This window comes from Helianthus annuus, chromosome 8 (genome assembly GCF_002127325.2).
Source record: "Helianthus annuus cultivar XRQ/B chromosome 8, HanXRQr2.0-SUNRISE, whole genome shotgun sequence".
Taxonomy (NCBI): domain Eukaryota; kingdom Viridiplantae; phylum Streptophyta; class Magnoliopsida; order Asterales; family Asteraceae; genus Helianthus; species Helianthus annuus.
Window position 1 is genome coordinate 70902739 of NC_035440.2, and position 14217 is coordinate 70916955.

The 14217-nt window shown below is 38.4% G+C and overlaps 1 non-coding gene across 1 annotated transcript; it reads right to left on the bottom strand.

The window, feature by feature from the left end:
- Positions 1-12715: 12715 nt before the first annotated feature.
- LOC118481378 lies at positions 12716-12821 on the bottom strand. The gene has a single exon (XR_004865585.1). It is a non-coding gene; the product is annotated as a small nucleolar RNA R71 (small nucleolar RNA).
- Between the last annotated feature and the right edge of the window lie 1396 nt (positions 12822-14217).

Here is a 14217-nt window from a genome sequence, read left to right on the forward strand (position 1 = left end):
GAATCACTTGTAAGTATGCACAAGCAAACCTCTGTACCAGTTGTGAGATAAATCAAGTACAACTTAATGTCCTTGAATTACCACTTGTAGGAATATCACATCTACACAAACATTTTACCAATAAAGATGCCGATTCCTGCATCACACTTACCAACCTGGAAGCTCCGGCGTAGTCCATCACCTATAAAAATTTATCAACTTTAAAATTCATTCACACAGTCTATTTTAACAAGAATGATGCCGATTCCTGATCCGCGATTACAAACTTGGGATCTCCGGCATAGTCCAGTTTCACATATTAAACACAGACATCCAAGCCTCAGCAAGCTTGGATGATAGCTTATCAAGTTCACTTTCAGTCAGGGTATATGTTGCTTTCTTTTTTTCATAAAACTCTTTTACCCCTTTCACCTTTCTATCAACCATTTTTCCAAAAATCTTTTTCACACTTCCATTAAACTCTTTATCAGCATCAAATTCTTTCTTTTCAGAATAGAATTGATTCGATATCTCAACCTTACCAACTTTTGATTTAAAATTTTCAGACCTCAATGGTGGAAAGTTCTCATCATCCATCGGAGGTACTGAGTTTTCCTTTTTAACCTCAACCTATGGCTCCTCTGATTTTGTGGAATCAGGTTCACCGCCGACGTTCTCATCAGACTTTTTAACAACCCACATTTGGTTGTCTTTGGTTTTCCTTTGGTAAAAATTTTTCTTTGAACATTCACCATCTTCATAAGTTGAATCTTCAAAAGTTTTGAATTTTTCAGTTGGTGGTTCAACATCGACAACTTTTTCTTTAAGCTTTTCAGATACTCCTTGTTTTGGTTTTGTCGTTTGAGAACAAGTTGATGCAATGTGACCAACTTCATTGCATTTGAAACAGGTTCTAGTCTTTATTGGATGAAACACTCCAGTTCCTTTCCTTTTCTTCTCAGCAAGAAACTCCTGGTTAGATTGTCTCCAGAAAGGTTTCTTCTGTTCATCCTCAGCACTTCCACCTGAAACAAATACTGTTTTCGTTTTAGAATTTTTCTCATTTTTATAATTTTCTGGTGGAATAAAACCTAAACCTTTCTTTTTGAAATTACCATTATGGTTTGGTTTCTTTTGAAAACCAGAACCAGAATTGTAACCCTTTTTCTTGTTTAATCTTTGTTGAACTCTTGAAGTGTATTTTTTTAGGTTTTCCAGTAAGATTTAAATCTTTTATTTCAGAAATATTAATTTCTGTCATTTTGAAAACCTTTTTGATCATTTCAATTCTAACACTTCTTATTGGAAACTCTTTGTCAGAATATAATTTGTCAGAATCATTCAAAGTATATACTACTTCAAATGTTTCATCATCCAAATTTGATTTTGATAACAAAAACTCTTTACTGTAAGTCCTTTTAACCATCGGTTTTGAACTGTTGACTGACGAACTTGAACCTCCAGACTCAAACTTTGACTCAGACTCCTCATCAGCATCCAACACCTGATCGACCACCTTTTTGATTAACTCAGACTCATGATCAGTGTCAGAAGATGTGAAAGTAACGTCAATGTTTTCTAGTAATTCATGAGTTGTATCGGTTTTTAACTTTATATTGACCGCTTTTTTGACTTGCTCCTCATTTGGTTTTCTGGGAGAATAACCTTCCCAGATCAGAGGCGGACACGTGTTATAGCTAATAGTCGGTTTCTTACCAGTATCCTTCTTCTTAGGCTTGTCATCTTGAAAAGCTTCCATACCTGCAACAGTCGGATAAATTTGATAAATAAGATAATCAGAACTAGAATAACTCTGTAATAAACGTCTGATCCTCTCATTTTCTATTTTTCGGTTTCCAACTCTTGTTTCCATTTTGCACTTTCTTCGATGTAGAAGTTTATAGCCTTCTGTTTTGTCATCGTCACAGCATTCGTCATGGTTAATGCTTGTTCTCTTTCAGAGTTTGTCTTTTGAAGACCAGTTACTGTTCTATTCAAAACATCATAAGAATCCTTTACATAGTTGAGATTGAACAACAATTGTTCCTTCATCTTCTCATACTCAGCCAGCTTTTCGTCTTTAGCTGCACATTCCTTGCATGGTTCTAAACACTTCGAGCAAGGCTTGATGACTTCCACAATCTTTTCTAGTTCAATAATCTTTTCAGATTCAACAACCTTTTCAGCTTCAGTTACCTTCTCCACTTTACCAATCTCCTCTGCAACAATTTTAATTTCTTCATTTTGAACAACCTCATCTTGTTGAGCAACATTTTCAGACTTCACTTGCTTTTGCTCTTTTGCTGCTCTTCTGTCCTTCAGCTTTTCCAACCGATTAGCAAAATAAAAATGAAAACTTTCAAGAGAGAGATGAGATTTTGCAACATTAATATGTTTTTCTTCCTCATCATCACTGCTGTCATCAGTTGGTGATTGATCAAAATCTACTGATTTGTCAGAATTATCATCCGAGGAACCAGAATCAGATGGTGTTTGATCAAAAACAATTTCTTTTTCTGAACTTTCATCTCTTTGTAAATTTTCATCTAAACTCTGTGAACATTCTTCAGATGAAATAGACTTTTCTTCTTCATTCTTCACGCTCTCACCAATAGATTTCATCAACTCAGTAAACATGTTTGGTTCTTTCACAATCTTGGCAATGAAAGCTTTAAACTCTCCCTTTTCATCCGTAAACATATCCTAGCTAAAGCCTTCAGGTAATCTTTCATCCTCTTGATTGATTAAGCATTCTTTGTTGTCGGATGAAACGTATTTGTTCCAGTCAAAATCTTCTTGATTCACCAGATATGCTCTCTTTGAATCCTCTATCACTTTTCTACCATGAGCCACTTGTGGTTCTTGTTGTTGTTGTTGACCAACTTGTTGATATATAGCTTTCCGGTAATAATCGTCTTTTCCGAATGGATTCTTTGCTTCACTTGTTTCTCTGTTCTTGCATTCCCTCTTGAAATGACCTTTCTCCCTGCATCGAAAACAAGTATCTTTAGATTTATCAAAACCTAGAGTAGAAACATGTGCATCAAGAAAGTCATTTCTTCTGGTAATCAATTTGAACTTTTCTGCTCTTCTTAGAACGCTAGCTAGACACCATTTGATGTCCATGAGCTCCATCTCTTCAGCGTCTATCTGATCGTAATCCTCCTTTGTTAGCATAGGATTCCCGTTCCTCCCTGCAACCAACCCTTCATAGGATATTAGCACGGAACCAAGTAATGCCATGTGATCTTTCGTAACTTCTTCAGAGAAACTTTGACCATCAGGAAGATTCAAAGCAATGTTGCATTGTATCACATAACCATTTCCACTTTTAGAGCTTTGATGCTGAAAGGTTGATGTTGTGGCTTTTGGATTAACACTTGGATATGAAGAGAATCCACTACTTTTGTTTGAACTTTGATCAACCTTTTCAGATGAATCACCAGCACTAAAAGCAGTTTGAATCTTTGTGCTTCTTTCAACTTCTGGAACACTGCCTTTGTAATACATTTTCACATCTTGTTGACCACTTGGATTATTCATCCTCGCAATCTTTTGCTGTTCCAGATCTTGACTCTCAATCTTCTCGATAAACTGAGAAATTGTCAACCCATCATAAACTTCGGTGTTTTTCATGATCATCAAATAAGTACCCCACTCTTTTTGTGGTAAAGCATCGGCTAACTTGTCGACCCATTCTTCACGATCTTTGGTTATGCTTAGCATCGACATGGATCGTACTAAGTGGCAATGTCGTTCAATTAGCTTCTTTGTATCTTCCCCGGGCAAACTAGTGAATAGATCAAATTCTTTTTTAAGCAGTGCTTTTTTATACTTGATCATATTTTCACTTCCCTCAAATTTAATTCTAAGAGCATCCCAAATTGATTTTGAGGTTTTATCATGTTGAAGCAATACAAAGATGTCTTCTTTAACTGCTTGCTGAAGTAGATTTATCATCATTTTTTCAGCTTTGTACATATCTCTTTCTTGCTCACTGAATTCATAAATTGTTTTCTCAACTTGCAAATCGGTACGTGGTAGAACATATTTCTTGATAATACACTCCCATGATCTCAGATGGTTAGCTTGAACCCATTTTTGAATCTATATTTCCATCCATAATACTCTTCTATGCTCATTAGCTTCGGGGGCTTTTGTAAAGTTCCGGTCTCGTTTTCCAAATTCATGTTCTGAGCAACGGAAGCCGGAGTAGTCGGAGATGTTGCAAATGCGTTGTAGAATTCTTCACTCATGATTCCACCAAGTTCAAGCAAAATATCCTTTCGAGTGACATCAAATTTTCAAGCGGAATAACCTGAGAAATCAACTTCAAGCGAGATGAGAAGTTAAAGTGAAATAACCTGATTTCGCTTAAATTTCAAGCGGAATAAGGCTTTTCGAGCGGAATCAGATAATTCAAGAGAAATTACTGATTTCTCTTGAAACCTTTCAAGCGGAATAGTAAATTTGGAGCGAAAGCAATGATTTCGCTTGAAACTTTCAAGCGGGATAACACATTTGAAGCGGAACCAGAAGCTGTTCGTTCGAGCGGAATCAGGTTTTTGGTCCATCTCAGTCACTTCTAAGCCGTATTTTAAGCTAAAACTTTCAAGGGTTTGTTAATATGTAATTTTACACAATCTGTGAGAAATTGAGCTGATTTTAATCGTAAAAACTTGTTCAATTCAAGAAAGAAGGTGTAGAAGTTAGAAAACACAGTGAAAACAGGCTATAATTTGCAGAACTCCTCCTCCTGAGCTCTGATACCAGTTGTGGGATCGTGTTGGGACCCGAATGAGTCGTTCAGAGGAGTTTTGATCTGTTTCAGGTGCGAAAAACAAGAAACAGACTTAGAAACAGCTTGTTCTTCACTTTTAAACACTGATTTGATTGATATAACAGCTAGTACATTCAGAATTCAAACCGGCAGCACCTCGGTATGAATTTCACAATCGATTACAACTAATTTCGCTCGAACCACCTATCACCTATATATAGCATTCTGATTCTGCTTGAAATGGTTCAAGCGGAATTAGATGTTGGTTGATTCCGCTTGAAACTGACGAATGTCATTTCAAGCGAAATTACCTTCTCAAGCGAAATCACATCCTTTTCAACCTTAAACCTCCTATTTTCTCGTACAACGTGCACTGATCTAACCTATCTAGTGCAAGACTCGATACAAGACGAAGTCGACAGATGCATGCACTAACAAGAACTAGCAAATGGTAAACTGATAGAAACTAGCGAAGTCGTGCGCGACTGTAGTATTCTGTTAGGCGATCATAAATTTAGTATTAATTTACTACCAGTGGAGTTGGGAAGTCTCGATGTAGTTGTGGGGATGGATTGGCTGTCCAAGAATAGAGTGGAGATTGTTTGCTCAAAGAAGCAAGTGCGAATACCTCGTCCTAGTGGTGGCAAAGCGATAATTATCCATGGAGATCGATCGAGTCGTGTGTCGAGTGTTGTCAGCACTATGAAGATGCTCAAGTTGTTGCGAAAAGGGTATCATGCGTTCTTAGTTAACGTAATGGATACAAAGGCCGAATGTAGGAAGATCGAGGAGATTCCTATGGTTTGCGATTATCCAGAAGTTTTTCCCGAAGACTTACCTAGATTACCCCCTGCGAGACAGATCGAGTTCCGCATCGATTTGGTACCTGGTGTTGCACCAATCGCAAAATCTCCCTATAGATTGGCACCGTCGGAAATGAAGGAAATGTCGAACCAGCTTCAAGAGCTACTAGACAAAGGTTTCATTCGATCGAGTTATTCGCCTTGGGGTGTGCCTGTTCTGTTCGTGAAGAAGAAGGATGGATCCTCCAGGATGTGTATAGATTACAGGGAGCTGAACAAGTTAACTATCAAGAATCGGTATCCTTTGCCGAGGATTGATGATCTGTTTGACCAGCTTCAGGGATCCAGCTACTACTCGAAGATAGATCTGCGTTCGGGTTATCATCAGTTGAAGGTAGCTGACGAAGACATTCCAAATACAGCCTTTTAAACACGATACGGCCATTATGAGTTCCTAGTCATGCCCTTTGGTTTAACTAATGCGCCAGCTGTGTTCATGGATCTCATGAACAGGGTATGCAAAGCCTACTTGGACAAATTCGTGATAGTATTCATCGATGATATACTTATTTATTCACGAACCAAAGAAGATCATGTGCATCATTTGAGGTTAATTTTGGAGTTGCTGAAGGAAGAGAAGCTGTATGCCAAGTTCTCTAAATGTGAGTTTTGGATTCGAGAAGTTCATTTTCTCGGACATGTCATAAATGAGAAAGGTATGCACGTAGATCCGTCTAAGATCGAAGTAATAAAGAATTGGGAAGCTCCAAAGATTCTGTCAGAGGTGCGAAAATTCTTAGGGCTTACTAGATATTACCAGAGGTTCATCGAGAACTTCTCCAGAATAGCGCAGCCATTGACGCTATTAACCCCGAAGGAGAGGAAGTTTGACTGGACGGAGAAGCAGGAGAAAGCTTTTCAGTCGTTGAAGGAAAAGCTTTGCAGTGTACCTATTCTTTCCCTTCCTGAGGGAAGTAATGATTCCATTGATTACTGTTGTAGGATCGTTCTCGGCCCTGTTTGAGTCGTTCAGAGAAGTTCGTATCCGAATTAAGAGGCGGAAACTAATAATTTGGTGCTATTGAAGCTGTATACACTTTAAACTTGCTGTTGTATTGATTTTGAACTCAGTTACAAGATTTGACAGCACTTCAGCAGCATGCTGGAACAATTACACCATCAACTATGTGTTTCAGACTTCTTATGGATCGCTCATACCAACCTACTATATATACTAGTGCATGGTTCGCTTATATGGACGACCATATAAGCGAACTGACCTATAAGCGAATCCAGTCAATGATCAATAAGCGAACCTAGACTATATGTGACACATGAGCGGACTATCCTAGTGACTGATAAGCGAACCCTATACAAACATGTATTTCTAGGTTTCCGTGCCATATTTGATCTGTTCAACTTCAAGACTCGATGGAAGACGTAGTCAGCAGACGTAAGTGCACCAACAGACTCCCCCTCGGATGTTGACGGAGTCTTCATAGAGTCTTTGCACAAGTCAATCTACAATCTTCATCAGTCGACAATCTGCCTCTGAAATATCTGTCACCTCAAGAATCCTCGGTCTCTATCTTCATCATCAACAAACTCTTCTCTCTTGAATGTTGATATGGTGTCTTCAGACTCCCCCTCTCACACAGCTGGGATCGTAGTCTGGAACTCACACTTTCACTGGTTCTAAGATCGTAACCTGGCACTTCAACATCTGGTTCAAGACCTGCACAATCTCTACCGAACCATAAGTTTCTACAGAGATTAAAACTTTTCAACAATTTAGAAACTATGTTGAACCAAAACAATAATGATTTTGCAATCAAGAATTTATTACTGATTCTTATCAAAATAACTTTACCATCTACACACAAACACTCCCCAAACCAGTTCTTCAAGTTTAGCACTTTGAATTTCGAAAATCAGCATCTCAACACCAGTTGTCGAAAATCTTTTTGAATTTTCAAAATTTATGCTAAAACACACCAAAAATCTTTTTGAATTTTCTGAATGAAAATAGAAGAACATAAAACAACTATTTACAGACAATATTTTTGTGAGTTTGTGCAAGAGAATCATATCAGTTATGAAACATATCACAAACACCATTACGCTTGATTACATATTGAGTTCAAAACAATTTACCTAGATTGTCAGTATGTTTGTCCACTTAAATTTTCACACAGATTTCAATTGATTCGAGATACGATATTAATGTTTTAGAGACTTAAACTTAATTGTGTACCACTCCACTTGAATATACTCCCGTATCCAAATCCCAAAGATTCAGTCTTACAGGTGAGTATACCACAGATGATATCTGTAAAGGGGTAGATGCGAAACCGTGAGAGCTCAGGTCAGAACTTCCGTTCAGCAGAGACATGACGGCTCGACTTTTGGTGGGTCCCCTTTAGAGGATCTTTTATTACAACAGCAAAGATTATCAATTTTATTGTTTAATCAGATTGCTGAGGGCGAGCTTATGTTTCAAAGCTTTTAGCAGAAAAGTATTATTCGGGGACTAGGTCAGTATTTCCATACAGCAGAAGTCCTGGAATAATACCCCAGATATCACTGAGCATAAAGACCTAGTATATCAGAATACGGGACCTTTCAAACAAGATTTCGGGGGTTACCCATATATTCAAGAATAGTTACCTACGAATTAAGTAAGTTTGATTTAGGTTTATATCTCGTTTCAATTTACTAAATGTGCGAAAATCTACTGACACATCCACAGTAAGATTGTTTATCACATTTTGACTTTACAATTCGTTAGCGTGCTGTGATAGTTCACTGATGTACTATCATTTCCTCTTTTATGCAACAAAAACTCATTTTTCAGTTTTATCATGTTTATGACTTTTTCACATTTTCTGATGTTTTTGGATTTTCTAAAAATTCTTAGTCCCCCTAAAATTCAAATACATCTAATGAAAATTGAAAATAAACTGTACAAAACAAGACAACTGATATCGAAACACCTCAAATCTCCATCTGTTTGGCTTAAACAATCAGAACTCCCCCTCACAACAAAACTATTTTCCCATAATGATTTCAAAACACTTAAGTTTGTTTTAATCAGAATGGTTTTTTCCGGAAAATAAGTTTAGTTGCTTTTACCTTTTGTAAAAATGGGGCAAAATCATCACTTTGTTTACCAATTTCATGAATGACAGTTAAGTCAAGTTCAATTTAATGACCTTGATTTAACCACTTGTAGATTTACAACAATCACAAACATACAACCACTAGTAGGTTTAGCAATTAAGCATTTCAAACCGGTTTTTCAACCAATTACCATCTTTTGGTTGAATTTTCAAGATGCCGATTCCTACTCCTCGCTTACAAACCTGGGAGTTCCGGCAAGTCCTGCAAAAACCTCACAAACAGATTTAGAAAGATGCCGATTCATCATCCACAATACCATCTTGGGATCTCCGGCAAGTCAGGTTTTTATTCTTGAAAAAATATATCCACCCAAGCCTGACCTTCCTTGGGTGTAACCTCATCGTTTTCATCGTTCCTTTCAACCGACTTGTAAACCCATCCTTTGGAAGCATAAAAATCCTTAATGCTTTGGGCCTTACCACTGACCATTTTTCCAAAGATGCGTTTTACATTTCCGTTAAAAGTTTTTTCAACATCAATTTTCTTCTTGTCAGAATAAAATTGATTTGAAATTTCAACTTTTCCGATTTTAGATTTGTAATTTTTAGCATTCAGTAGCGGAAAATTCACATCGTCCACTTTCGGAACTTTTCTTACAATCTCTTTCTCACCATGTGGCTCCTCTGATTTTATGGAATCAGAATCATTACCAGACTTTTTACCTGAACCTTTTACAACCCATTTCTGATTTGTTGCATTGTCTATTCTTTTGGAAGCACTCTTTGAACATTCCCCTTTTTCATAAGTTGAATTCTCAAAGCCTGTGAACTTCCGAGTTGACAGTTCAGTCTTTTCAACAATTTTTTCTTTCATTTTTCTTGAGACTTCTTGTTTTGGTCGAAATGTCTTTGGACAATCTTTCGCAACATGACCCACAGCTTTACACTGAAAACAAGATCTCTTTTCAATCTTCTTCGGAACTTCCTTCTTCTTCATGTCCTCTTGCTTCTTAGCAAGGAATTCCTGATTTGTCTGTCTTCTGAATACTTGTTCTTTTTCAGCTTCTGACGTTTTCCCTGAAACAAACATAGTTTTTGGTTTATTCATTTTTTCATTTTTATAGTTTTTCGGTGGAACAAAAACAAGACCTTTCTTTTTGTAATTACGATTATGGTTTGGTTTCTGTTGGAAACTGTAACCACAATTGTAACCCATTTTCTTGTTGATTCCCTGTTGATCTCTTGAAGTGTATTGTTTAGGTTTTCCATTAAGATTAAAATCTTTTATTTCAGAAATATTAATTCCTGTTATTTTGAAAACCTTTTGAATCATTTCAAGTCTGACACTTCTTATTGGAAAACTCTCGTCAGAATATAATTTGTCAGAACCTTTCAAAGTATATGCCACTTTGAATGGTTCATCATTCAAATTGGATTTAGACATTAAAAACTCTTTATCATAAACCCGTTTGTCCTTTTTGACTGTTGGCTTTGTGACGGGTGGTCCATTGGACAACCCTTTGCGATGCTAAAACACAAGTTTATCCCCCATTTATGTGCGTAATTATCTTGAATTAGGTAACCACTGTTATTTATGTCTCAGGTACGGCTTGGAGGCTTAAAGAGAGAAAAAATGCAGCTTTGGAAGCTCTCGAGTCGAACGGGTTGGAGGTGCGGAGCAAAAGAAGAACAAAACACAAGATTCAGGCTGCCACCGTAAATTACGGTCCCACCGTAATTTACGGTGGACCTGAAAACCATTTGGTTCCCACCGTAAATCAGTTTCAAAACACCGTAACACTTTTATGTCCACCGTAACTTACGGTGGGGCCGTAAGTTATGGTGGAGTCTGCGAACACTTTGTAACTGCCACAATTAAGACGGTTTATGGGTGCCTTTTCATGATTCCTCATGATTGGACGTTGGTGAAACTTTTTGGGGGCGATTTTGGCTGTCTTGGCTTGGTTCTAAACAATTCCTAACATTCGGTTTGTGTTTTCGATTTGTATGAACGTTGAATTGCTTGTTATGATGATTCACCAAGCTATGAGTGGCTAGAACTTTCGGTGATCATCTTAGGTGCTTGTTTCCCTTGAACTTTTGTGTGTTTATTTCTGAATTTCTAGAATGATAAGTTGTGTTTGCTTGTTTATCATGGTGTATGCATAATTGTTTGTAGCGTGTTAATTGATATTGCAATTTCTAGTCTCAATCGTACGTTCTTGGTGCCGTTGGCAATCGAGATATCACGGGAAGGGTTAGGGTTGGTTATTGATTAATTGGTCATCGGGAAACAACCTCGCATTTATATAATCCGAGTACTTTGTTCCCTTTTATCACAACAATTATCTATACACGAGTTATGTCCATGTAACTCTTTCTAGTTGAAGTTACACACAATTGTTTAAAGAAACTGAATCCTAAGATGGTCATTGTTTCCCTAATTTGTTAAACAACCAATTTCAATTTGCTCTTAGTTATTAATTTAGTTTTCCAAAACAAAAATCTAAATCATTGATCTTTATTTTCTGCAAATTAATTTACTTGTAGTTTAATTGCAAAGCTATATAATCGACATATTTTCCACATACTCCCTGAGTTCGATACCCTATTACCACTATCTATAGTTGTTTTTGGGATTAAATTTGATTGTGCCCACGACAGCACGCCAAATTTTGGCGTCGTTGCGGGGGAGTAGTGCGCAACGTGTGTTAGTTTAATAGTTTTGTTTTGTTATTTTTGGGTTTACGCTGGTTATGTTTTAGTGTGCAGGTACTTCAGGTGTATGCATACTAGGGGCTCTCACAGGTCATCACTGCTATCGTTTGATCCGGAAATTGAAAGAACGCTAAGACAAAACAGAGTTTTAGTACGAGAAAACAAGATCATTGGTTCACCCACTTCACCCATCACACCGAGAAACATCATAGCTGATTCTCAAATTCCACCTACAACGGGTCAATCATCCTCATCCTTTATACCTACTTCCACCCAACCATCACCAAACACCACATTACCTAACACCACCGCTGAATTCACACCATCCAATGTCACTCAACCAATCACCACCCAAGTTGAACCTACCGTTACCTATAACCCTTCTACCACAATTCCACCCTTATCCCACTTCTTCCCACCAAATACGGGTCAATCATCATCCACTTTCACAATTGCACCAAATTCAACTATTGTGCATACTACTTCGTCTTTTAGACCACAACAACAACAATCGGGTTTTCAGTATTCGACCCTTCCATTTGGGCAAACTTCAGGAATTCAAGGAGATGGTTATGATGAAGGATTTGAAGATTTTGAGGGTTATGAAGAGGATGGGTATTTTTATGGAGGTTATGGTGATCAAGGGGAGTTTGGGTATGTTCAAAGTCAATCCCAAGGGATGGCAAGTGTTGGTGGAATGCCTCAACAACAACTCATACCACAACACATTCGGCCAAGACCACAAGGGCCACCAATGCAACAACCTATCCCATTGCAACAAGTCCGGCCACAACATGTACAACCACAATTTCAAAGACCACCTCAACGCCCACCGATGCGACAACAACAGTTTCAACAACCAATCGCACCACAAGGGCAAGTACCAAGGCCAAATGGTCCTATTATTCCAAGAGGTAGGTATGGTGTACCAAGGACACACCTTAGATAAAATGTGAGGGGCATCGAAGCACATTTTCGGCCAGTAATCACTCAAAACCCTTCACCGGTAGTCATTCCTCATAATGATCAAGGGCGAACATTTGAAGTAAGGACCAACTCTTTGCAAAGTTTACCAAAGTACAAGGGGTTGGCAACGGAGGAGCCTTACTTTCATTTAGAGGCTTATGACTCGATTTGCAACACTCTTGGGAGTCAAGGGTTTTCAGCCGACGATATTAAATTGGTTTTGTTCCAATTTTCCTTGGAAGAGAAGGCGAAAAAATGGTTCTACACGTTACCTTCGACATCCATATATACATGGGGGGAGATGCAAAAAACTTTCTTGGATGAGTTTTACACCGCCCAAAAGACCAACGATGCAAGAAAGGGGTTGAGAAGCTTCCAACAACAACATGGTGAGATGTTTCATGAGGCATTCGAGCGTTTCAATATGATGATTAAAAATTGCCCTCACCATGGAATTGAATTGTGGGAGTTGATGAATGCCTTTCACGAGGGATTGAGTGCCGAAGATGCACGTGATTTGATGTCTATTACCGGTGGGACTTTTGGAACAAATTATGAGAACGATGATTGGGAGTTCTTGGAAAGCATGGCAACTACATCAAAGAGGAAAGCTCAAGCCTCAAGAAGAGCCCGACCGGCCATTGCCCGACCTCAAGTGCACGCCATAGATGATGGTAATGTTCAAACCACTAACCAAATTTATGATGTTTGTGCTTTGTGTAATGAAATAGGTTACGCGGCTGAAAATTGCCAACGGATGTTGGAAGGGAAATACGAAGAGGTCCATGCGGTTCAAGGTCAAGGTCAAGGAGGAGGTGGTAGGAATTACAACAACATGAACTCTAATACCTACCACCCCGGGTTGAGGAATCACCCGAATTTTCGGTATGGGAACCCTTCAAATCAAGCCAACCCGAACTTTCAAGGTAGTCAAGGTAACTTTGGTTCACGCCAATCTTACAATAACCAAGGTGGATACCGAGGCGGAAACAACCAAGGCTATCAAAAACAATACCAAATGGGTCAAGAACAAGGGGGTCTTCGGGTGGAAACGAGATGATGGAGATGCTAAAGAGCATGCAAATGGAGATGCAAAAACGGAACCAACTCGATGAAGTTCGAATGCAAAAGGACGAGGTTCGTGATAAAAGCATCCAATCACTAACAACCCAAATGGGTCAATTAGCAACCGATGTGGCTGAATTGAAGAAAAGTAAGGGTCAACTTCCAAGCGACACTAAGGTAAACCCTTCACATGGTTCGTCACGAGGTAATGTTAATATTAATCATGTTAGTGTTTTAAGAAGTGGAAAAGAGTTCAAAGCCAATTTGTCACCCGAATTGGTTGAGGGGGTAGTTGAGGATGTCACGGGTAATGAAAGTGATGATGAAGTTTCACCGGGTAAACCAAAAGAAACAATTGTTAAAAAACCGGGTTTGGGTGAAAACGAAAAGAATGAAAAAGTTGAGGGTGAACCGAGTCAAGTCCCGTTTCCATCGGCCTTACTTGACCCGGGAAAGAAAAATTTTATTGTGTCGAGAGGTCCTCAAAAAGAAGAGATGTGGGACATGTTTAAACAAGTGAAAATAAACCTCCCACTCCTCGATGCAATAAAACAAGTCCCCGCTTATGCAAAATTTTTAAAAGAATTATGTACACAAAAAAGGAAAAATAAAAAGAAAGTGCCTAAGCGGGTGGATTTAACCGGGCAAGTGAGTGCGGTTTTCAATGGGGAGCTTCCTCCTAAGCTCCAAGATCCGGGCACGCCATTGATTAATATACAAGTTGGTAATTTTCAAATGGCTAAGGCGTTACTAGATCTTGGAGCCGGGGTTAGCATTTTACCGGGGG